General features: G+C 42.8%; 1 protein-coding gene across 1 annotated transcript in view; it reads left to right on the top strand.

Moving 5' to 3' along the window:
• Window positions 1–438: 438 nt before the first annotated feature.
• The window catches only part of LOC126937204 (histone H3.3A), a 403,313-nt gene continuing 379,624 nt past the window's right edge, over window positions 439–24,127 (top strand). The window contains exon 1 of the mRNA XM_050760596.1: window positions 439–449. The gene's annotated coding sequence lies outside the window, so the exon portion shown is untranslated. The remainder of the gene's footprint in view (window positions 450–24,127) is intronic.

Below are 24,127 nucleotides of genomic sequence, written 5' to 3'. Positions count from 1 at the left end.
TCAGTTTTTTTCACTGGGGACCCAAGCCACTCTCTGCTGCTTTGGAAAGATTAACTATATTATGATCGATGCCAGAGGACGTATATATATATCTTGTCCACCTCAGCTTCCCAAAGTGCTGGGATTACAGGCATGAGCAACTGTACCCAGCCCAAGAAACCTATATTAATTACTCCTTTTAAAAAAGATTTCAATGACAGCCAGTTTGAACTAAGAGAATTCTTTCTCATGTAATGAAATCTCAGGAAAGGCAGGGATGAACAGCATCTCAAACAGGTCAGAACTCTTTCTGTCTTCCATTTTTTACTTCTCTGTGAGTATTAGCTTCTTTCTTTCAGGTTGGCTTCTTCGCAAAGCTGTAACCACAACAGCCAGCAGCTCCTGGCTCGCCTCTTCCTTGGCCACCAGAGAAGGACGGACTCTTCCCCCAATAAACTATAGGTGGGGGGAAACTGGGGAAAGGCTCTGATTGACTTACTTGGGTCATGTGCCCATATCCCACCCAAACACTGGTCAGGAGGTAAAGTACTTTCATTGATTCTTCTCAGGTCACATGCCCAGCTTCAGAGCCCTCCTAAAATCCTTGGAGGCAGGGAAGAGAGACTGTCCTTCAAAGAAGGGAGGGATTACTCCCTGAAGACAGACATGAAACAATGCTAAGTTCTGATTTTCTTACCAAGTTCTGCTGCTTCCCAATGGATCACACATTTAAGGAGTAAGATGGAAAATAATAGAGAAAAACCTAAAATAATGGTATAATAACAAGCTCTGAGCAATGTCTTTCTCTTTTTTTTCACTTTATCACCCTCTGTATTTTACTTTTTCCCTAGATGTATAATAAAAATTGTGAAAAGAATGAAAATAAAAAGGAATAAATAATTTTTTGAAACCAGCAGTATTAAAGATAACCCAGTCATTGTATTAGGCCTAAATACATAAATAAAGCAGCAGAGATGCACTTGAATGTAGAAAAAATGACATCATCAACATTGAGGGAAAAAATAAATAAATGTAGAAAAATATTTTTAAAAAACTCTTCTAAGGAATGGAAGGGGTTACAAGAAGCCCTTAAAATAAATTCTTTCCAGTTTCAGGGGAGTTTATTAATATCACATTAACATTTAGTTGAGTTGTTTTTTGCTAACATTGGAACTGGAGCTCTGTATTGTATTGGCTACTGAGTTTTACTGCATAAATCCCTCCCCTCGATTAGCTGAAGGGAGTGAGAATCCTTTCTAAGTTTGTTTCCATCTGTTTGGACTGCATTAAGACATCAATTCATGATTACATAGAACCAAGGGAAAAGCCTGTAAAATCAGATCAACTACCGTGTTGTTAGTTTATTCCATTAACCATCTAAATTCAATTATTTTTAATGAAATATATTGTGATATAACTTATATATAATAAAAGGCTCCTGTTAAATCTATATTATCAGTTTTGACAAATGTATATTATCATGTGACCACCATCACAATCAAGGTAGAGAACAACCCCGTTACCCCCCAAAATTTCCTGTAATCCTTCCTAGTTAATCTTGCTCTCAACCTCAGCCTGGTCTGCTCTCTGTTACTATAGATGAGATTTGTCTTTTCTAGAGTTCCATACAAATGTAATCATGTAGTATGTACTCTTGTGTCAGTTTCTTTCACACAGCATAATGGATTTATGGTATCAGCAGATCATTCCTCTTTACTGCTAAGTAATATTCCATTGTATGGATATACCACAATTTGTTTAAATTTGTTGATACATTTATGTATTATTGGACATTTGGCTTGTTTCCAGTTTGGGGACTATTATGCATACTGTTGGCATGTACATACATATACAAGTCTTTGGGCATATATTTTCATTTATCTTGGGTAAATAATTAGGATTGGAATGGCCAGATCACGTGGTAAGTGTATATTTAAAGAAAACTGCCAAGTTGTTTTCCAAAAATGTTGTGTCATTTTACATTCCCACCAGCAATATATGAGTTTTATTTGCATCACATCCTGGCCAACACTTGGTATGATCAGTTTTTCAAATTTTGACCATTCTAGTGGATATGTAGTGGTATCTCATTGTGGTTTATTTTTATTTATTTATTTATTTATTGTTTTGAGATAGAATCTCACTCTGTCACCAGGCTGGAGTGGAGTGGCGCGATCTCGGCTCACTGCAACCTCCACTTCCTGGGTTCAAGTGATTCTCCTGCCTCAGCCTCCCAAGTAGCTGGGACTACAGGTGCATGCCACCATGCCCAGCTGATTTTTGTATTTTTAGTAGAGATGAGGTTTCACCATGTTGGCCAAGATGACCTCCATCTCTTGATCTCCTAATCCACCTGCCTCAGCCTCCCAAAGTGCTGGGATCACAGGCGTGAGCCACGGTGCCTGGCCTGTTTATTTATTTGTATTTATTTGGTTTTTTGTTTGTTTATTTGTGGTTTTTTTGTTTGTTTGTTTTTTTGGAAACAGAGTCTCCTTCTGTCACCCAGGCTGGAGTTCAGTGGTGCTGTCTCAGCTCACTACAACCTCCACCTCCCAGGCTCAAGCAATTCTCATGTCTCAGCCAACCAAGTAGCTGGAATAACAGGTGCACGCCATCATGGCTGGCTAATTTTTCTATTTTTAGTCGAGATGGGGTTTTACCATGTTGGTCAGGCTGGTTTCAAACTCCTAACTTCATGTGATCCACCCGTCTCGGCCTCCCAAAGTGCTGGGATTACAGGCGTGAGCCACCACGCCAGCCCTTATTGTGGTTTTAATTTGCATTTTTCTGATGACTAATGGTATTGTGTTGAACATCTTTTGATGTGCTTACTGGCCATCCATATACCTTTTCTGTTCCTCATTATTGCCACTCTTCCACATTTAGGCTTGTGATGGTTAATATCAGGTGTCAACTTGATTGGATTGAAGGATGTAAAGTATTGTTCCTGGGTGTGTCTGTGAGGATGTTGCCAAAGGAGATAAACATTTGAGTCAGTGGACTGGGAGAGGCAGACCCACCCTCAGTCTGAGTGGGCACCATCTGATCAGCTGCCAGCATAAAAGCAGGCATGGAAAGAGCAGATTTCCTGAGTCTTCTGGACTCCATCTTTCTCCTGTGCTGGATGCTTCCTGCCCTCTAACATCAGACTCCAAGTTCTCCAGCTTTTAAACTCTTGGACTTACACCAGTGATTTGCCAGGGGCTATTGGGCCTTCCGCCAAAGACTGAAAGCTGCACTATCAGCTTCCCTACTTTTGAGGTTTTGGGACTTGGACTGGCTTCCTGGCTCTTTAGCTTGCAGACAGCCTATTGTGGGACTTCACCTTGTGATCCTGCAAGTCAATTCTCCTAATAAACTCCCCATTCATACATTCATCTATCCTATTAGTTCTGTCCCTTTACAGAACCCTGACTAATACAAGGCTCTCATCATCTCCTTTCTAAAATATAAAATTCTAATTCATCTCCAGCATAAACCAAGGTTTGATTGTGTCCTAACCCTATTTATAAGCCTTCCCTGGAGCCCTATTTTCTCAGAATTAAAGTCCACACTTCTTAGAATGACATTTAAGGCTTTTACCAAATTAGCCACAAAAGACTAAAAGACCAATTTCCTTTAACTGGGGTAATTTGGGTAGGGTAATTTTTCTTCCCCACCTTTTCTGCTTGACCCCACACCCTCCACACTTGCACATTGGACTGTTGACTATTCCCTAATTTTCTCACACATGATCATGGGGTTGTGGCTTTGCTCATGCTGTTTATCCTACCTGGTTGCCCTTTGCTCTTTTCTTTTTTTTTTTTTTGAGATGGAGTCTGGCTCTGTTGCCCAGGCTGGAGTGCAGTGGCCCGATCTCGGCTCACTGCAAGCTCTGCCTCCTGGGTTCACGCCATTCTCCTGCCTCAGCCTCCCAAGTAGCTGGGACTACAGGCGCCCACCACCACGCCCGGCTAATTTTTTGTATTTTTAGTAGAGACAGGGTTTCACTATGTTGGCCAGGATGGTCTCAATCTCCTGACCTCGTGATCTGCCTGCCTCGGCCTCCCAAAGTGCTGGGATTACAGGCGTGAGCCACCGCGCCCGGCTTGCTCCTTTCTACATGACGGCATGTTGATACTTTAAGGCCCAGCTCAAAAGTCTGCTCTTCTGTGAAGCCGTCTCAGCCTCATGAAGTAGAATCGACAGCTATTTGTGCTCTTTGGTAGCTCTTAGTCCATAATTCTCACAAGCTCCTCACCACAGACTACTTACTGTATTAGTCGGTTGAGGGACTCCTGTCTCTCTTTGCTGGAGCTTAACTCCTTAAGAACAGCGGTGGTATCTTACTCTTTTTACATCCTGAGGGCCTCATATTAACTCCTGCTTGGTAACATGGTTGACTGAATGTGCGGATGAATAACTGAGGAAATAAATGAAAAGAAATCTGCCTTGGCTGGGCATGGTGGCTCATGCCTATAATCACAACACTTTGGGAGGCCATGGCAGGTGGGTCACCTGAGGTCAGTAGTTCGAGACCAGCCTGGCCAACATGGTAAAACCCCATCTCTACTAAAAATGCAAAATTAGCTGGGTGCGGTGGCATATGCTTGTGATCCTAGCTACTTGGGAAGTTGAGGCAGGAGAATTGCTGGAACCTGGGAGGCAGAGGTTACAGTGAGCCGAGATTTCCCCACTGCACTCCAGCTTGGGTGACAGAGCAAGACTCCATCTCAAAAAAAAAAAAAAGAAAGAAAGAACGAACGGACTCTGCCTTTAAGCAAGTTGTTTACCCTCTCTAGACCTCCATTCCCTTATCTGTAAATTGAGAGAGCTAAAATCATTGATTTATAATACCTTTCCAGTTCTTTTCTTTTTTTGAGACAGGATCTTGCTCTGTCACCCAGGCTGTGATCATAGCTCTGCAGACTCCAGCTCAGCCTGGCTCAAGCAATCTTCCCACCTCAGCCTCCAAGTAGCTGGGACTACAAGTGTGCACCACCACATCCAGCTAATTTTTAATTTTTTTTTTTTTTTTTTTTTTTTTTTGGTAGAGACGGGGTCTCTGCTTTGTTGACCACCCTGGACTTGAACTCTTAGCCTCAAATGATTCTCCTGCCTCAGCCACTCAAAGTGCTGGGATTATGGGTGTGAGCCACCATACCCAGCCTCTTTCCACTTCTAATATATTTGATTTATTTTATTTTGTTTCTAATGTATTTTAAATTCTATGTTAATATTTTCAAATCCAGTAAAATAGTATATTTGAATGTATCCCACAACTGGATGATGGATCAGATGTGCTAATTAGATAATGCTGGATTATCAGTGACACTTTGAGGGGCCACATCCTATTCCCTGTGAATTATAAGATGAAAATAGTGGGACCTTCCTCGGTTAACTTTGCTGGCAGATGTGATCATGAAGAATTATGATTTGTCACTATATTTAGTCTGAATCTACAATGCAGCAGCAACAGTACATTCTCGCACATTCCTATAAATTTATGCCTTTATATATGTCTACATATTGTGGGGTTTTTTCTTCTTTTATGGTCTGGGGAAAGACAAAAGGAAGAAGAATGATAATACTTAGGAAGCTGTAATCTACCATTTAGTTTTATTAGGAATTATTACTTAAATTGTAATTTATAGTATTTATAATGGAAAAAAGTTGTTTACACAAGTATATCAAGTTTAAAATATATAATGAAGGCTGGGCACGGTGGCTCACGCCTGTAACCCCAGCATTTTGGGAGGCTAAGGCAGATGGATCACATAAGGTCAGAAGTTCAAGACCAGCCTGGCCAACACGGTGAAACCCCGTCTCTATTAAAAATGCAAAGATTAGCCAGGTGTGGTGGTGGGCACCTGTAGTCCCAACTACTCGGGAGGATGAGGCAGGAGAATCACTTGAACCCAGGAAGCGGAGGTTGTAGTGGGCTGAAATCTCACCACTGCACTCCAGCCTAGGTGACAGAGCGAGACTCCATCTCAAAAAAAATAAAAAATAAAATATATGATGAAGATTTGTTTTCATATAGAATATAACAAATATTGCATTTTATTTTTAAATAATGCAAACATTCTATCATATTTTTTTGTCCTATAAACCCAGGAGTTTCTTTTCTACATGATTATCCTGTAGAAATATTATCTGTAGAAATATTATCCTGTACAAATATTATCTTTTCTACATGATTATCCTGTAGACATTGAGGCAGTCTATGATAGCGTCTTAACTTCTTTCCAGTATTACAGCTTTCATTAGCTGGCAACAACCAGAGCCAAATCCACAATTTGGATTTCAGATTCAGTAAGTGGTAAATCATTTGTAAGACCCAAGACACACAAAGCTGCAGCAGTGACAATATCCTCCCCAAGCATTTCAGAAGGATCACAAGCACACTGCCAGCATTTATTAATTGCTCTATAAAAAGACACACATGAAGGCATGAGCCCCAAAAGGTCTGACAATGTCAAAACGTCACTGGGATTACTGTTAACTGTCATTTAATTCTGAAGCAAAAGCTGTTCATGGAATTATAGAACAATTAATAAACCTCCAGGTCTCCTTCATATATTTAAAGAGTTTTTGTCCAAATTATGGATTTTCTTCCTCCTCTGACAGTCTGAATGCTGCATTGAATTAACCTATTCTGCATGTCTCTTTCCCATACGAATATTGTTGCCCAATAGTCCTGCCATTTACAATCCAGGATCTAGAGATCCTCTGTAGGTGTCTTTCACATCTGTGAAATGGGGGTAACACTCTTGAAAAAGAGTCTACCTGGCCACACTCCTGTAAAAACTAAAAACAGGTTTATTAATTTACTTTTTTTTTTTTTTTTTTTGAGCCAGGTGGTCTTATTATGTTGTCTAAGCTGGTCTCAAACTCTTGGCCTCAAGCGATCCTCCCATCTCAGCCTCCTACCTGGATTATAGGCAGGAGCCACAGCACCTGTCTTAATTTTTTTTAACCCTGTAGTATCCCCAAGAAAGTCAAGTACGTGAAAACCTCCCAAACAGATGATGAGTGATTATATTTTTAAGGATTCTTACTAGACAGCTATTAAATGGTATGTATCTAAAGATTATGTGAAGATATGATGACATGGGAAATGCTCTTAACATATTATGAAATGAGAAAACCAGACTACCAAACTGTAAGAATGGAATGATGACAATTTTTAGAAACCACGGTGTGTGCACACGTAGATGGATGTGTGTGTGAATGTATGTGTGTATATATACATATATAGAACGGAGGGGATGCACCAACATGTTCATTAAAATGATCTCTGAACAGTGGGATTATTGGTGACTCTTCTTTTATTTACTTTTCTATAATTCCCAAATTTTCTACAATGAACACCTATTGTTTGTAATAAGTTAATTTTCAAAATATATTTTTAAAGAGTCCATTATAGGCTTCTTTTAAATAGCTACTCTGTACATTTAAAATATGATTTTTGGGCCGGGCGCGGTGGCTCAAGCCTGTAATCCCAGCACTTTGGGAGGCCGAGACGGGCGGATCACGAGGTCAGGAGATCGAGACCTTCCTGGCTAACACGGTGAAACCCCGTCTCTACTAAAAAATACAAAAAACTAGCCGGGCAAGGTGGCGGGCGCCTGTAGTCCCAACTACTCGGGAGGCTGAGGCAGGAGAATGGCGTGAACCCGGGAGGCGGAGCTTGCAGCGAGCTGAGATCCGGCCACTGCACTCCAGCCTGGGCGGCAGAGCGAGACTCCAGTCTCAAAAAAATAAAATAAAATAAAATATGATTTTTGGCCAGGTGTGGTGGCTCACACCTGTAATCCCACCTCTTTGGGAGGCCGAGGCAGGTGGATCATCTGAGGTCAGGACTTCAAGACAAGCCTGGCCAACATGGTGAAACCCTGTCTCTACAAAAAATACAAAAATTAGCTGGGCATGATGATGGGTGGCTGTAATCCTAGCTACTCGGGAGGCGGGGGTTGCAGTGAGCCAAGATGGCACCACTGCACTCCAGCCTGGGCGACAGAGCAAGTCTCTCTCTCTATATATATATATATCTCTGTCTCTCATATATATCATATATATGATTTTTATTATTACAACTAATATGCAAAGCTAGACATGTCTACATAAGTTATTGATTCATGTTGGAAACACCCCCACCAATCTAGAGATCTGAAAGCCAGTAATTTTCACTCTCTAAAAGACAACTGAGAACCAATAAATTAGCAAAAAAGGCATCTGTCAGAAAAATAACAAGTGTGGGTGAGGATTTGGAGAAATTGGAGACTTTGTGCACTGTTGGTGGGAGTATAAAACAGCGCAGCCACTACAGAAAACAGTATGGCCGCTCCAAAAAAAAAAAGTATAAATAGAATTACCATGTGATTCTGCAATTCCACTTCTGAGTGTATACCCAAAAGGAATGAAAGCAGGGTCTTAAAGAGATATCTGCACACTCATTTTCATAGCAGCATTATTCACAAAAGCTAAAACCCAAGTGTCCGTTGATGGATGAATGGACAAAGTAAATGTGGTCTATTAATACAATGGAATATTCTTCAGTCTTAATACAGAATACAGAATACAATGGAATATTCTTCAGTCTTAAAACAGAAGGAAATTCTGACATGTGCTACAATATGCATGTAGCATATTAGAACAGTATGTTAAATGAAATAAGCCAGTCACGAAAAGTCAAAAACTGTGTGATTCTACCTGCATGAGGTACATACAGTTGTCATATTCATAGAGACATAAAGCAGAATGGTGGTTGGCAGGGACTGTGGGGAGAAGAGAACAGAAAAGTGTTTAATGGGCATGGGGTTTCAGTTTTGCAAGATGAAAGTTCCAGAGATGGATGGTGGTGATGATTGCACAACAATGTGAACTGTCTTAATGCCTCTGAACTGTATAGTTAAAAATGGTCAAGATTGTCCAGGTGCGGTGGCTCATGACTGTAATCCCAGCACTTTGGGAGGCCGAGGCGGGTGGACCACTTGAGGTCAGGAGTTCGAGACCAGCCTGGTCAACATGGTGAAACCATGTCTCTACTAAAAAAATACAAAAATTAGCTGGCTGTGGTAGCGTGCACCTGTAGTCCCAGCTACTTGGGAGGCTGAGGCAGGAGAATCACTTGAACCTGGGAGGTGGAGGTTGCAGTGAACCAAGATTGCAGAGATCATGCCACTGTACTCCAGCCCAGGAGGTACTCTGTCTCAAAAAAAAAAAAAAAAAAAAAAAAAAAAAAAAAAAAAAATCAAGGTGGTAAATTTTATGTTATGTGTATTTTGCCACAATTTAAAGAATGATAATTTTAAAAAGGTATTTGAATGGTTTTAAAAATCAATGTACAAGAGCTCAGCCTTGACATATTCATATGAGGATTTCTTGGGCTATTTATTTATTTGAGATAGAGTCACACTTTGTCACGCAGGCTGGAGGGCAGTGGCACGATCTCCACTCACTGCTACCTTCGCCTCCCAGGTTCAAGCGATTCTCCTGCCTCAGCCTCCCGAGTAGCTGGGATTACAGGCACCTGCCACCATGCCCGGCTAATTTTTGTATTTTTAGTAGAGACGGGGTTTCACCATGTTGGCCAGGCTGGTCTTGAACTCCTGACCTCAGGTGATCCACTCGCCTTAGCCTCCCAAAGAGCTGGGATTACAGGTGTGAGCCACCGTTCCCGGCCTTCTTGGGCTATTAGTGTTAGTTCTAATCAATTCTGAGAAGTTTGACACTGGCTCCCTGGCCCTATACAATTAAAGACAGTAAAATAGAGAAAAAGGCCTCAAGACATAGCGATGGGTGCGATAGCAGAGCGAGCCTGAGCTGACAAACAGGTGGTGGGGTGGGGCGGAGAGGCGGGCAGATGAGGGTAGCCGAGGAGTCCCGCACACCTTAGAGGTCCTGAGCTGAAACAGCGAAAGAGCCTCAGCAACGAGGACCAAGAGCCTGCCACATCAGGGTCAATGAAACGAATACATGTTTCAAAAACAAAAATGTTTTTAAAATTTGCAGCTTGGGTTCTTAAAGAAAGAAGTTGCTGTACCCGGAAGATTCACCAAAATTCATCAATACCGAGGAGTTTTTCTCCTCCCCCAGTGCTAGACAAAGGAGGTGTGATTTGTCCTTCGCTCGCAGCCGTTTGAGCCACCCCACACGTAGGCTAGCCTCGCAAGCGCCTCGGTTACAGCCCTTCCCGCAAGGCTTCATTCAGTGGCGCCGGGTCCGGGGGCGCTGCCTTCTCCCGAGCGGGTGCTTCGGCCCTCCAGACTCCGCCCAGGACTGATCCCCGCAGCAGCCCAGCCTCTCCGGAAGGCTGAAGGGGGCAGGCGCAGCCACAGCCGCGCTCCAAGGGTTGGTTCCTCGGACTCTGCGGCCTTCCCGGGAGCCGCCGCCGGCCCTGGCTTAGGGAGAGAATTGATGGACACGTTGAAATCACATGTTGCACACGTTACTTCCCACTCCATCCGCTCATCGAAAGGGAATCCCCTGTTTCTCCTTTCTTTCCCTCTGGGTCACAGACCGTTTAATATGTGTAGCGAGTAGCATTTTAATTGCTCGACGACCACTTAAGGCTGGTCCCAGGGCAATCACCAGAAACAGAGAGATACAACCCCATTTGGAGTTGGGTGACTTTCTTAGAGAAAGCAGTTTTGAAGGATTTGCGGGGGGTCGTGGAGCGGGGAGGTGGGAAATAACCAGCTTTGCCGCACAACAGGTAAATACCACCCTGATGGCTTGAGGGGAGAGAGGGCGCCAAAGTGAGCTTCCATAAGGCTCATAAAGGCTTGGGGAAGTTCCAGTCAAACTAACAAGCAGTTGATTCCACCTAGGATCCCTTAGGTCAAGCTGTGGAAAGCACCCCACTAGGGGAAGTTTCAGGAGTCGTTAGCCCCTTGGATCAGAGCAGTTTTGCCTTTGTTAGTTTTAAATTCTGAATACACTTGCCTTCGAAAAATCATAAACAGGCCGCGCGCAGTGGCTCACGCCTGTAATCCCAGCACTTTGGGAGGCCGATGCGGGCGGATCACGAGGTCAGGAAATTGAGAACATCCTGGCTAACACGGTGAAACCCCGTCTATACTAAAAATACAACAAATTAGCAGGGCGTGGTGGGGGCGGGTGCCTGTAGTGTCAGCTACTCGGGAGACGGAGGCAGGAGAATCATGTGAACCCGGGAGGCGGAGCTTGCAGTGAGCCGAGATCGGGCCACTGCACTCCAGTCTGGGCTACAGAGCGAGACTCCATCTCAAAAAACAAAAAAAGAAGAAAAGAAAAACCATAAACAAAACTTAAAAAAAAAAGTTTCTGCTTCTAGAATGCAGGTAAAGGTTGAGGACACTTCAGTTGGAAGTTTGGGTTACATCCTATGCTCACTAGTTCCCAGGCAAGTCAACTGCTTGAGCCCTAGTTTCCAAGGATGAGAGGTGGAAATCATGCTATTTGTCTCACATGAGGTAACATGAAAACAGCTTGCAAGTTAGTAATACTTCATCCAGTCCATAGCGCTATTCAGCCTACCTCTGTCACTTCTTCCAGGATTAAAAACAACCAGCCTTGCTGGTCTCCAACTCCTGACCTCAAGTGATCCGCCTGCCTCAGCGTCCCAAAGTGCTGGGATTACAGGCAAGAGCCACCGCGCCCAGCCCCAATGCTGCCATAATCTTAGACTTGTCATCTAGCTCTTCTTAAATGTAGTTTCCTCACTTGTAAAATGTTTGTTAATACCTGCCTTATCCTCCCCATAGGTTTATTGTGAAAACCAAATGAAGCAACACTTAAGCTTTCGTGTTTCAATTGATGTAAAAATATTTATGTTGAATGTGTTAATGTACTGAAATTGTCAACATTTTTACTTACAAAATGTCTTACAGCGTAATTTGCCCAAGGCCTGATGTTATGAACTGCCTCTTTTTTTCTTTTTAATTCATGAAGAACTTGTAACATAATCCCATTTCAGTCAATTGAAAACTCAGGTTTAAAACATTGCTGTTCAGAGGTAATGGGGGATTGGAACTTGCATTCCCTAATTGCTCATCTGGACAGGATTAAAATGGTCACACTATACTCTGGTTTCTCTTCAAATCATATAAATCTTTCACTTTAAAATGGTCACACTGGCTTTATTATTTCTGTTAAAGGTTTTTCTGGTAGGCTTCAGTGGAATTTTATTAGTTAGAAATATTAACGTAATTCTTTTTTTTTTTTTTTTTTTTTTGAGATGGAGTCTCGCTCTGTTGCCCAGGCTGGAGTGCAGTGGCCGGATCTCAGCTCACTGCAACCTGTGCCTCCCGGTTTCAAGTGATTCTCCTGCCTCAGCCTCCCGAGTAGCTGGGATTACAGGCATACGCCACCATGCCTGGCTAATTTTGTATTTTTAGTAGAGACGAGGTTTCTCCATGTTGGTCAGGCTGGTCTCGAACTCCTACCACAGGTGATCTGCCCGCCTCAGCCTCCCAAAGTGCTAAGATTACAGGTGTGAGCCACTGTGTCCAGCCAGAAATATTAATGTAATTCTAAAGACACCTAAATCTCTCTCTTTATTTATTTATTTATTTGTTTATTTATTTTGACAGTGTATCACTCTGTTGCTGAGGCTGGAGTGTGGTGATGCAATCGCCACCCATTGCAGCCTCAAGCAATCCTCCCACTTCAGCCTTTCGAGTAGCTGGGACTACAAGTACTCATGCTCAGCTATTTTTTTTTTTTTTTTTTTTTTTTAAGATACAGGGTCTCACTATGTTGCCCAGGCTAATCTTGAACTCCTGGGCTCAAGCAACCTCTAGCCTCAGTCTCCCAAAGTGCTGGGAATACAGACGTAAGCCACCGTGTCTGGCCCTGAATCTCTTTAAACCATGGGTTCTAAACATGGGGGTAAAGGATACCTATGATAAACTGCTGCTGGTAGAACTTTTCTGGCAGATCTTGCTGCTGCCTACCTGGCTTCTCAGGGGAGCGGAGCCTGCATCGAGCATGGTCCTCTCTGCCTCACTCTGCATAGCATAGACATGTGGTTGCGCATACTGCCTCCTCTTTCTCTCCTCACCCGCCTCACCTCCAACCCGCCCCCTACTCCGACTCCCGAGTTGTGTCCAGCTCTGTCTAGTGATCTGGAGATGGGAGACGTCAGAAAATGAAAAGGTATAGAAAGTAACATCTTAGGTGGAAACAACCTGTGTCTATTAATGGATTAACGGATAAACACAACGTGATCTACACATGCAATGGAATATTCTTCAGTCTTATAAAGGAATTAAATTCTGACACACGTTACAACACAGATGAACTGTGAAGACACTATGCTAAGTGAAATCAGCCAGATACAAAAGAACAATATTGCATGATTCCACTTTCCACTTATATGAGGTACGTAGAATAGTCAAATTCATAGAGACAGAAAGTAGAGTGATTTTTGCTAGAAGCTGGGGGAGAGGGGGATGGGAAGTTACTGTCTAAGGAGTACAGTTGCAGTTTTCGCAAGATGAATGGTAGTGATGGTTGCATGACAATATGAATAAACTTAATGCCACTGAATTGTACACTTAAAAATGGTTAATATGGTAAATTTTATGTTAGGTATATTTTACCATAGTTTTTTTTAACGTAACATCTCCTAACAGAAAATTTAAGGACACCTAGTGACGTGCCTTTTTTCTCCCACCAAAAGATCAAACTCGGGACCAGTTCAAGTTCCCTGATCAAAGTGTTAGAAATCAAAGTTAAGTGCCTATTACTTCTCTAGAATATCTTGCTTTGTTCCACTTATTATAGGACTGGCTTAGCCAGTAAATTATATCTTTATTTCTCATTCACCAATCAGCAGGAATTATAAGTGGATAAGTAGGATTTAGGCATATACTGAAAGTATAATTGCGCTGGTAACCTAAACTCTAGCAAATACTCTTAGCAATACAGGAAACCGCTAGCTACTTTTCCCTGTAAAATGTTTTCAAAAATCTCAGGTGTCTTTGTACCCTTTCAAAAAATTAAGATAGTATTGTGGTACTTTACTACCTGCTCATTTATAAATTCATTTGTATTAAAGGCAAATAATGTTGATGGAACCCCCAAAATTCAGTACTTTAAAGGCCTGAACACACTGGGCTGTATAACAAGGAATGCAGACGAATACTTGATTTAATTATAATGTTTGGTCCAATACTCCTAGCCTGGTTTAAAGGAGAGATTGCCTTTTTCAGTGGAATGACTTCTTTAACAATGAGCCATTCATTCTCTTGTGATAGCACCAGAAGGAGAGAATTATTGGTTCTTTAAAATCTCTTTTTAAAGCAAGAAATTAACCTTTTGGAGTGAGGAGGGCTAGAAACAGGTAAGGGTTAGGAAATCGGATCTAGGCCACCTGGGACTTGAAAGCCAGTTCCCAAACTCAAATTATCTGAATTCTAAACTAGGGACCCTATTCCTGTGTTTCACTGTTGTTGTTGTTTTCTCACTCTGTCACCCAGACAGGCATGCTCATGACTCATTGCAGCCTTGACCTCCTGGGTTCTAGCAATCCTCCCACCTCAGCCTCCAAAAGCACTAGGATTACAGGCGTATACAATTGCACCCAGCCCTATTCCTGTTTTTAATGTAAATAAACCTCTATCACACTGAACACAACTGACACTCCTGAACACTTTAGCTGGTCTCCCTAGCAGAAGAAGCAAAAGCTAAGGGGGCCAAGTGACCTTCTGCCCCTCTATCTCGAAGCCATGGTGGGGACAGGCGTGGAGGTGATGAAAGAAGGAGAACACTTTCTCATCCTCTTCAGAGGACCGTTGTTCCTCCAGAATTGTCTACATAGCATCCTTCATCTGAACTGAAGACTCCTCAAAGTAAAACGTCTGTATTTAGGGGCATGAGGAATTTGTACTGATGAGGAAAAATGAGGTTTTGGATGAGGACAAGAGACAGTTCTGGCACAGAGAGCCAGTTAGAATGAGGAGAGGACTGGCTGGGTGCGATGGCTCACACCTGTAATCCCAGCATTTTGGGGGACCGAGGCAGGCGGATCTCTTGAGGTCAGGAGTTCGAGACCAGCTTGGCCAACATGGTGAAACCCCATCTCTACTGAAAATACAAAAATTAGCTTGGTATGGTGGCCCGCACCTGTAATCCCAGCTACTCAAGAAGCTGAAACAGGAGAATCGGTTGAGCCCAAGAGGCAGAGGTTGCAGTGAGCCAAGATTGTGACACTGCACTCAAGCCTGGGTAACAGAGTGAGACTCCATCTCAAGCTGAGCCTGCTCACAAGAGAAGGAATGGGCAGGCACCAGCCAATAACTCAAGCACTGTACCCACATTTTATACATGAGAACAGAAACCATCTCCCTCCATTCCCACCCATACAGTTTGGACATGAGGACCGAAACCTCATGCTGTCTACATTAACCCAATTTTTTTTTTTTTTTTTTTTTGAGACGGAGTTTCACTCTTGTTGCCCAGGCTGGAGTGCAGTGGCACGATCTCGGCTCACTGCAACTTCCGCCTCCCAGGTTCAAGCAATTCTCCTGCCTCAGCCTCCCTAGTAGCTGGGATTATAGGCGCCCACCACCACGCCCAGCTAATTTTGTATTTTTAGTAGACAAGGGGTTTCTCCATGTTGGTTAGGCTGGTCTTGAACTCCCGACCTCAGGTGATCCACCCGCCTCGAACTCCCAAAGTGCTGGGATTACAGGCGTGAGCCACTGTGCCCGGCCCAACTTTATGATTAAATTGTGTTTATCAGAATTGCTTTTCTATTTTAGGAGATTTCCCGGGCAAATAACTTTATTGTTCATTACAGAAACTTCCAACTGTTTTCATAGAAAGCATCAACAGTTTATGTCCTAAGATTCTTTGAAACCTTGTCTCAAAATCCTCAGCCAACTATTGCCACCAACACTAAACCATCCTTTCAAAAAATTAAGAATTGGGTAATTCTTACCCAATCCTACCAAAGCCACATCGAAAGACCTGCTCTAAACCAAATTTCAAATTCTCGACAAATTCCAACCTTATCTTTTCCCCTCCAAGACCCTATCAAAGCTCTATGGACAAGGTGTTCTCCCTAACCACAGTAAGCAATGAACTCAGCTATGTCTTATCAACAGGCTGTGCTGGTGATATTTGCAGATCCAGCATTCGACATCCTAATATGCACAGTACATTAGAAGGTTAATTGATAATCATTGCCGGCACTTCAATAGATGAAAAATAGAATATTTAACATAGTATTATAGGGCTTTACAATTTACAGAAGGCTTTCCCATGGGTGATTTCACTGGGCTCATTTACAGTGCACTGTGAGAGGTGAGTGGGGTAAATATTAGTATCATGACCAAGTCACACATGAGAACACAGCCCAAAGACGGGACGTGATTTATCTGTGGCTGAATGGATCAATTAAAAGGCAGGGTAGAATCTTTATTCTAGGTCTCCCGATTTTAAATATTGACTATTAACCTTCAGAAGTCCTAATGACAATATTTAGTATTTACATTAAGAGATTAAGCATTTTCTTAAATCTTAAAGAGCCAAAGTGTATTCATTTGCTAGGGCTTCTGAACAAAGTCCCACAAACAGAGTGACTTTGTGGCACCAAGGGGTTAATTTGATCTGGTCTGCCTGCCCTGCTTGCTTTTGCTCACTAGTTTTTTCTTTTTTCCTTTTTCCATGAAGTAGAAGGCCGTGGTAGTTGAAGGTCTTGCCACTGAACTCTGAAACTTAACCTTCACTGGCCACTTTATATATAACATTCATACATTACTATGGTAATGGCTGCTTCGGTTGTTTTTCAGGAACTTGGGCCAGCTCCTATTCAGTTCAAACTAGTTGAGACCACCAACTGACCCTTCCACCCACCTCAGCCTCCCAAAGTGCTGGGATTGCAGGCGTGAGCCACCACACCTGGCCAGTCCTCTCCTCATTCTAACTTGCTCTCTGTGCCAAAACTGTCTCTTGTCCTCATCTAAAACCTCATTTTTCCTCCTCATCACAGATTCCTCATGCCTCCAAATAGAGCTGTTTTATTTTGAGGAGTCTTCAATTCAGATTGAAGGATGCAGGCACTGGGCCCGCACAAGTGCCCGAGAAGTGGCCTTTTGATATTGGAGGGCCCAAAACTCCACCCTCCTGATCATGCTAACAGCACCATTTTCTGTGCATACGTCCTATAAAATGCCACAAACCCCAACTATGCTTGCACAGCGTGAACCCATATCTTCATTTTTCTCCACCGCCAATCACCTCCCCCTGCACCTTAGACCACCCCACTCCCCTAACCCATCAATATCCCTAAGCTTTATCTTCGGGGAGGCAGATCTGAGAACTGTTCTCCCACCTCCTTGCTTGGCAGCCTCACAAATCTTTTCTCTTTTGCAAAACCCGTGTCACAGTGATTGATTTACTGTGCACAGGCAGAATGGACCTGGACCTGGCTGGTGACATTAGAAGAACCAAAATTTGTTGTCTCACAGTTCTGGAGACGAGAAGTCCAAGATGAGGGTGTTGGCAGGGTTGAGTCTTTCTGAGGGCTGAGAAGGAGAATCTGTTCCAGGTCTCTCTTCTCACTTCTGGTGGTTTGCTGGTTTGCTGGCCATCTTTGGTGCTCTTTGGCTTCTGTTGCATCACCCGGTCTCTGCCTCCATTGTCACATGGTATTCTGCTTGTGCGTGTGTCTGTGTTCCCCCAATATTTTTTTTTTGAGACTACGTCTCCCTCTGTCACCCAGGTTGGAGTGCAGTGGCACAACGATAGCTCTCTGGAGCCTTGACCTCCCAGACTCAAGTGATCCTCCTGCATCAGCCTCTTGAATAGCCGGGACTACAGGCATGCATCACTATACATGGCTAATTTCTTATTTTTTTTTATAAGCAGGGTCTCATTTTGTTGCCCAGGGTGGTCTCAAACTCTTAGGCTCAAGCGATGCTCCTGCCTCCACCTTTCAAAGTGCTGGGATGATACACATGAGCCACTGCACTCAGCCACATTTCCCCTTTATGTAAAGACACCAGTTATATTGGATTCAGGGCCCAGCCTACACTAGTATGACCTCATCATACTTTAACTAATTACATCTGCAATGACCCTATTTTCAGAGCCCAGATGCTAAGCATTACACGATGACCCTATTTTCAAATAAGGAAATCTAAGGTACTGGGCTTAGGACTTCAACATGTAAGCTGGAGTAGGGGGGGAACACGCAATTCAACCCACAGCACAAAGATAATGAAAGTTTGGTCCACCTCTGCAAGCCCAGCAGTTCATAATTGATCCTTGTATTCCAGTAAATCCTTGGGACTGGGGATGGCTTTTAAGACAGGGAAATTTGCTTTAGTGCAGTAATGCTTATTACCTTAGGCAGATAGATTTCCTGGGCTGCTATGTGGCTAATTTTATTTTATTCTCACTAATAAGTAATCATGAATACTTCATGAATTATTGAGCAAAATGCATGTCTGAAAGCCACTGTTTGTATTCAGTTTAAAGAATAGGTCCATTTGAACTGAATTTTGAGTGATAGCAGTAAATAAATTGTGTCCACTGGTGGCTCATACCTATAATCCCAGCACTTTGGGAGGCTGAGGCAGGAGGATCACTTGAGGTCAGGAGTTCTATACCAGCCTGGGTAATATAGCAAGATCCCATCTCTACAAAAAATATAAAAATTAGCTGGGTATGGCAGCACACACCTGTAGTCCCAGCTATTCAGGAAGCCAAAGTGGGAGGATCACTTGAGCTCAAGAGATCAAGGCTGCAATGAGCTGAGATCGCACCATTGCACTCCAGCCTGGGTAACAGAACAAGACCCTGTCTCAAAAAAAAAAATTGTGTCCACAGAATAACTTGGTCCAGTCTGGTGCATGCTACATGCTACACTCCTACTGGTAAAGATGGGTTTGTGTAAAAATATAGCTTGAAGAAAATGATCTGTTTTAGTCTACAAAAGTAGATGGGGAACATGGTCTGTTACTAACTTGGGTGAATTTATTCTGAAACCTTTTCTGCTTTAACATTCAAAGGTTGATCCCAGGAGAAAACATTCTACTCCTCGACATGGGTCTTGCCTGATTCATTTACCAACTATAACAGTAAGTACTGATCCATTTAGTCAACGCTTTAAAAAAACCAGTGACGACAGCCTAGACGGGCTGTTCTTTTTCTTCCTCTCCTTTTTAGTCCTTTTTTGTTGATTTTGATGGAAATCTCTATTTTGAGGGAAAGAAATATATTTGCTTACCGTACTCAGATGTTTTTTGAGCCAGTGCATTAGATGTTTTTATGGTTATATCAATTTTAGTTTTATATAATATTGAATATATTTAAGTATTACATAAATGTATATATACACACGAAATCTATCTGTAAATTATAAACTAATAATAGAATAAACATATGGGAAAACCACTTTCGACAACTTAAGAATCAGAATATAACTCTCATAGCTATGTTCTATATTCTATGTTCAAACAGAACCAGTAACTTTCTTCTTTCCTCCAGGGGTAATCACTCTCCTAAATTTGTGACTTCTTTGCCTTTAAAAAGTTTTCTTTATCTTTTTTAATCGACATATCATAGTTGTACATATTTTTGGAGTAAATGTGGTATAAAAAAGTTGGCCGGGCACAGGGACTAATGCCTGTAATACCAGCACTTTGGGAGGCTGAGGCGGGCGGATCACCTGAGGTCAAGAGTTCGAAGCCAGCCTGGCCAACATGGTGAAACCCCATCTCTATTAAAAATACAAAAAAAATTAGCTGGGTGTGGTGGCAGGTGCCTGTAATTCCAGCTACTCAGGAGGCTGAGGCAGGAGAATCGCTTGTACCTGGGAGGCGGAGGTTGCAGTGAGCTGAGACCGCACCATTGTACTCCAGCCTGAGCAACAAGAGCAAAACTCTGTCTCAAAAAAAAAAAAAAGTTTTGCCACATATGGATTTATGTTGTTTTGTTTTGTTTTGCTGATTGGGGGTTTTATAAAAATAACATACTATTTTAGTCTTCTGTGACCAGCTCTTTTCTCTCAACATTGTGTTTCTGGGATTCACTCACATTGTTGCATGTAGCAATAGTTCATTCCTTTTCATTGTTGTATAATAGACAATTGTGTCAATGTTCCACAATTTATTTATCCATATTCCTGGCAATGGACATTTGAGTTGTCTGCAGTTTTCTGGTCTTGTGAATAATGAACATTCTACATTTCTCCAGGTACATGTGTCAAAGAGTTACATTATGGGGCATTGGTTTCCAGACTTTAAAAAATTGTAATGTGTTTTATACACATATATTTTACAAGTACCATAAATACTTTACATGACAAGTTGTACACACCTCGTGCACATATATGTGAAACCAACAATTTATGAAACAAAACTTACTCTTTTTTTCTTTTTCACTCTAGCACTCAGGTTGGAGTGCAGTGGTGCAATCACAAGGCTCACAGCAGCCTCGACCTCCCAGACTTAAGTGATCCTCCCATCTCAGCTTCCCAAGCAGCTGGAACTACAGGCATGGACTACCATGCCCAGCTAATTTTTGTATTTTTTGTAGGGACAAGGTTTCACCACATTGCCCAGGCTAATAAAATTTACTCTTACTATACTAAGTTTTTCCACTCTATTGAATTTTATTTTGTTTGTTTAAAAAAATTAAGTTGGTTGAGGCCAGAAGCAGTAGTTCACATCTATAATCCTAGTGCTTTGGGAGGCTGAGGCAGGAGGATCACTTGAGTCCAGATGTTCAAGACCAGCCTGGGTAACATAGTGAGACCCCATCTCCACAAAAATAAAAAAAGTTAGCTAGGCTCAGCTTAATGGTGTGTGCCTGTAGTTCCAGCTACTCAGGAGGCTGAGGTATGAGGATTGCTTGAGCCCAGGAGTTGGAAGCTGCAGTGAGCTATGATTGCACCACTGTACTCCAGTCCGGGTGATAGAGCAAGACCCGGTCTCTGGAGAGAAAGAAAAAAAAAAAAAAAAAGGTTGTTTGGACCACCCAATTGTAGATGTTTGAAAAAATCCAGATCTGGAATACTATACCCAACAGTGAAACTGCTAGCTCCTGGTTACATGCATGTTTGCCTTTACAACAAAATGACACATCGTTTATACCAAACTGTTTATAACAATTTACATGCCCATCAGGAATGTGAAATAATTCCTGTAGTTTCACACCCTCTCCCACACTTGGTATCATCAGTGTTCTTAATTTTTGCTAATCTGGTAGATGTAAAAGAGTATCTCACTGCATCTGCATTTGCAATTACCTGAGGAATAATTAGCTGGGAGATTTTTTTTTTTCCCCTGTTTGAAACAGGTCTCACTCTGTCACCCAGCTGGAGTGCAGTGGCTCACTCAGCCTTGACTTCCTTCTCAGCTCACTGCAACCTTGACTTCCTGAGCCCAAGAGATCCTCCTACTTCAGCTTCCCCAGTAGCTGGGACTACAGGTGCATGCCACTGCACCTGGCTATTTTCAAAAATTCTTTATAGAGACAGGGTCTTGCTGTGTTTCTCGGCTGGAGTCAAGCAACTCCTGGCCTCAAGCAATCCTCTGGTCTTGACCTCTCAAAGCGCTGGGATTATAGGTGTGAGCCACTATGCCCAGCCAGCTTGAATATCTTTTGGATCTACTCACCCCCTTTGTGAAATGCCTATTCATGTTTTTTGCTCACTTTTTCTGTTTGAATTTTTTTTTTTTTTTTTTTTAGATGGAGTCTCATTCTGTTGCCCAGGCTGGAGTGCAGTGGTGCCATCTTGGCTTACTGCAACCTACGCCTCCCAGGTTCAAGCGATTCTCCTGCCTCAGCCTCCTGAGTAGCTGGGATTACAGACGATTACAGACACCCACCACCACAACTGACTAATTTTTGTATTTTTAGTAGAGACCGGGTTTCACCACGTTGGCCAGGCTGGTCTCAATCTCCTGACCTCAAGTTATCCGCCCACCTCTGCCTTTCAAAGTGCTGGGATTATAGGCATGAGCCACCGTGCCTGGCTTTGTTGGAATTTTTACAAGGCACCTGTTGGAGAATTTGCATTACATTCTGTGGCATTTTGTGTATTTAATCCAGGCTTAAATTGGAAGATTATTCCTTTGGGGAAGGATTAGGAGTCAAGAAACTTGATTTGGTCTGACAGGGTGTAGGAGGAAAACTATGGCTGCGTTTTTTGTTTTAGCCTTGTATTTCCTCTTGCCAGGAATCAAGCTGTGTCAGGAATACTCTCCTCTCTTAGCTAGGCCTGGCACCTCTTTTTTTCTCTTTTTTGAGGGTATAATAGCTGCTGAAGACAGTAGCAAGGAGGGTGTCAACCATTCTTCACTGTTGCTGCTTCAATATGGACAGCAGCCCCACTCCCCATTTCCTGCCTCGTCTCTCTTTGACCTCAACTGAGTATCTTACTCCTTTGCCCATCTAGCACTGGGATTATGGGCTCCTGAATGCTCCCGAGCTCCTTTTAATGTCATTCATAATTAAATCTTGAGCTACAGTTCTTGGTCTTTTGGTTCACACACTTCATTCTTCCTGCATATTTCACTATAAGTAGAGAGAAAAATGCTGGTCACTGGGTGCTGGTGGTAGCCATGCTCTGACCAGGGAGTCCCTGTTCATGCCTTTTGTCCAGGTCCCTGCAGTTCTGTTCTGTAGTTGTCTCTGGGCCAGGGTGGGCCTTTTCCCACCAGTGCTTTTGGTAGCAACGCATTCCATGCAACTGCTTCATAAAGCAGATGATATTTTTCCAGGGTAGCCGTGTTATAATTAGGGTTTGTGTTATTAACTAAATCAATCATAATATAAAGCCAATCCAATATCATAAAAATAAAAAGCAAGTGACACACAAACCTCTGTAATAATTATGACCCACATTAGGAGTACAGTTCATATCTGACACTGGTATGATCTGGAGCATTATTTCATCATTGTAGTGTTCATAGTGGCCCTAGTTTTGCTTTGATGACATCATGCTTGGTGTTAGCATTGGGCCCTACTTCCCATATCTCAAACTGGGTTCATTGGAACCCAACTCTTCTGGAGGAAAACTTTTGAGTTGACACCCAGTCCCTCAGTGTCATTCCGTAAGACACCAAGACAATGAAAGCAAGGAGGATACATGGGTGGCCAGAGCCTTGGGCCCACTCTGTTTCAACCAGAGCAGTCTTTAAAAATATACACACACGTGCGCGCACACACAAACACACACACAAACACAGAGAATCCCATGTAATAGTTCATTTTTATAAATGCACCTTCAGTTTAGAAAGTGTGAACATCCCTGGAGCAGCTCATCTTGAGGCCAAGGTCTTTAAAATAGCTGGGGCTGTAGCTGAAGAGGAAAAGCAGCTGATGTTTGCTGATGGTTTGTCTTCCTTCAAATAGACATACAGTTTCTGAAAATTAGACCGTTTTTTCTTTCCTGCTCCCACGACATTTTTGATGCCTGGTCAAGGGTCCATACATGCTTCCCCCTGTCCCAGTTGGTAGAGTCTTCTGGTTCCTTACTGTGGCTGACTTTGGGCTATCTCCCAAAATCTATGTTCCCTTCTTCCATAATAATAGAGTTTCAGCCCACACATCACTGCCCAGCCAGAAGCTTCATTTTCCAGCCTCCCTTATGGTTCAAGGTGACTATGTTCTCACCAATGGCCAGCACAAGGGATGTGCATAATTCCCACATCATTTGCTTAAAAGAAAATTGCTTACCTAGGAGCCCAGGAGCTGTGGCTCATGCCTAAAATCCCAGCACTTTGGAAGGCCGAGGCAGGCAGATCACCTGAGGTCAGGAGTTCAAGACCAGCCTGACCAACATGGCGAAACCCTGTCTCTACTAAAAATATGAAAATTAGTCAGGCATGATGGGCAGCCTGTAATCCCAGCTACTTTTTTTTTTTTTTTTTTTTTTTTTTTTTTTTTTTTTTTTGAGACGGAGTCTCGCTCTGTCGCCCAGGCTGGAGTGCAGTGGCCGGATCTCAGCTCACTGCAAGCTCCGCCTCCCGGGTTCCCGCCATTCTCCTGCCTCAGCCTCCCAAGTAGCTGGGACTACAGGCGCCCGCCACCTCGCCCGGCTAGTTTTTTTTTTGTATTTTTAGTAGAGACGGGGTTTCACCGTGTTAGCCAGGATGGTCTCGATCTCCTGACCTCGTGATCCGCCCGCCTCGGCCTCCCAAAGTGCTGGGATTACAGGCTTGAG

The sequence above is a fragment of the Macaca thibetana genome, chromosome 1 (genome assembly GCF_024542745.1).
Source record: "Macaca thibetana thibetana isolate TM-01 chromosome 1, ASM2454274v1, whole genome shotgun sequence".
Classification (NCBI taxonomy): Eukaryota; Metazoa; Chordata; class Mammalia; order Primates; family Cercopithecidae; genus Macaca; species Macaca thibetana.
The sequence above is the reverse complement of the archived record's forward strand: the minus strand, read 5'-3'. Positions and strand labels throughout refer to the sequence as shown.